This window comes from Helianthus annuus, chromosome 2 (assembly GCF_002127325.2).
Source record: "Helianthus annuus cultivar XRQ/B chromosome 2, HanXRQr2.0-SUNRISE, whole genome shotgun sequence".
Lineage (NCBI taxonomy): Eukaryota > Viridiplantae > Streptophyta > Magnoliopsida > Asterales > Asteraceae > Helianthus > Helianthus annuus.
The window spans coordinates 39,051,019-39,053,283 of NC_035434.2; the positions used below are offsets into that span (position 1 = coordinate 39,051,019).

The window sequence follows — 2,265 nt, forward strand, 5'->3', positions numbered from 1 at the left end:
TATTATCAATGTAGCTTACCGACTCTTGTTGATCGTCTGTTTCTTTCATACAACTCCAATTTTCATGTGGCCCACCACACCCTTCACAAGCCATAACCGAGACTGTTTTTGTCATTTCTAATTTTTTTATTTTTGAAGAAAGGGCCTCGATTTGGGCTTGTAAAGAGGTGCTTTCATCAACCTTATGGGCTCCCGGGGTAATAGATTTATTGCCTCATGCGGGCGGCGATTACCTAAAAGTCCCCTGGAGCTAGAGTCAAGTGTCTGCCTTGTGTGTGGCAACAACCCATTACAGAAAGTGGATACTTGTTGCCATATCGCAAGGCCATGATGTGGACACTTGCGTAATAGTTCCTTGAACCTTTCCCAAGTTTCATATAAGGATTCCCCGTCCTCTTGTGAATATGTATTAATTTCAGTCATTAATTTAGCGTTTTAGCGGGAGGGAAATACTTATATAGAAATTTTTGGGCTAGTTCATCCCAGGTGTTTACCGATCCAGCTGGGAGGGCGTTGAGCCAAGCTTTTGCTCGGTCTTTTAGTGAAAAAGGAAACATTCTGAGGCGGATGGCGTCATTTGATGCTCCATTGATCCGAAAGGTATCACATATTTCTAAGAAATTAGTAATATGTAGATGGGGATCCTCGTCCGCAAGCCCATGGAAGGTTGCGGAGTTTTGGAGCATTTGTATCAAATGCGGCCGAAGTTCGAAGTTATTGGCTTCAACATTTGGTGCATTGATAGCGGCGCCTAGGTTACCTACGGTGGGTCGTAGATAATCCATGAGGGTACGTTGGTCCGCCATATGTGGATTCCCCGAAACTTTCTCTTGGTTTTTATCTTTTAGTCTTTTTCTGAGAAAGCGTTCGGGTTCTTCTAGAGATTCTTTTATGTCGTTATTAGAACTGGAGCTCATACACTACGTAGGATGGCGTCTGGTTCCAAGTCCTGCGATAAAAACAGAAAAGAATGCTGGTCAGACGGTTCACCACGGCCCCGTGCTCAGCGAATACGGCCCGTGGTCGGAATTACAGTGATTGTTTTCCAGATCCCAGTTACTGGAAAGTTGGACACGACCCCGTGTTGCACCGACACGGCCCCGTGGTCAGCCTTCTGTAACTTGGAAAACTAAAAACTGCCAGTAACGATGCTGGGCATGGCCCGTGTCCGTCTAGGCACGGCCCGTGCTGAGCTCTGCAGAAGCTGAAAACATAAGAAAATCCTAAAAAATTAAAAAGAAAAATAAAAATATGATTAGGCCGTTGATTCCTAACTTTCTTAATATCCTTGTGTCCCCGGAAACGGCGCCAAAAACTTGATGTGCGTGAAGTGCGATATATTTTTGATGTATATTTTAAGCCCTTTTTACACTTTTAGCCAAGTTTTAAATTTATAAAACACGATATTTACTAACACTAAACACACATATGGTCAAGTGCACCCTTCGTGGACGTAGTATAGTGTTGGTAAGATACCGAGGTCGTCCAAGGACACAAGAGCTTTTAGTACCGGTTTATCCTCAACGTCTAATCAAATCAAAAAGTTAGAAAATGATTTTAAACTAAGAAAATAAAAACTATCTAAATGCTGGAAAATAAAAATAAAATAAAAACAGATAGACAAGATGAATCACTTGGATCCGACTCGTGTATTAGTATAACCTTTGATTATTTTCGCACTTTTGCACTTGTTTAAGATATCATCTTAGTTATTGTAGTAGGCCCCTCTTTTGAAGGGGACGTTACCCTCAACCCAGTAGTTTGAGTCAGCAAGGATACAATCCTAAAGGGTCGGATTATTGAAAGATAATGAATTAAGTTATTAATGCAAATTATGGTAGGCCCCGCTTTTGGCGGTGATGTTACCCTCGGCTAAGTAGTCTGAGTCAGCAGGGATACAGTCCTAAATAGCCAGGTTATAGTATTAATAGTAGTTAACTTATGAGGGGGTCAAAGAGTTTGGATCCCCGCCATCCAATACCTATGGGCATTGAAGGAGATCCTACTAAATTTGACCCAGGTCCCTTGCAGGACCTCTAAACGCTGAACAAGGGGAAGACCCTTACCAAACCGTCCCCTTAACCCCCGACCAGGTCACCAACATACCTCCATATAGACCGTGGAGATATGAATGGTGAAAATCTTTTATTTTATATAGACAGTAAAATAATGCCAAGACACCGCGGACAAACGATAAGGATAGATCACCTTCAACATAAGCAACTAGTTATTAAAGTCATTAATACAAAACCAAATAAAAAGTGC

General features: G+C 41.9%; 1 non-coding gene across 1 annotated transcript; it reads left to right on the forward strand.

Annotated features, from left to right (window-relative positions):
- Positions 1-322: 322 nt before the first annotated feature.
- On the forward strand, positions 323-429 carry LOC118489824. Its single transcript, XR_004887837.1, has one exon. It is a non-coding gene; the product is annotated as a small nucleolar RNA R71 (small nucleolar RNA).
- Positions 430-2,265: the final 1,836 nt, after the last annotated feature.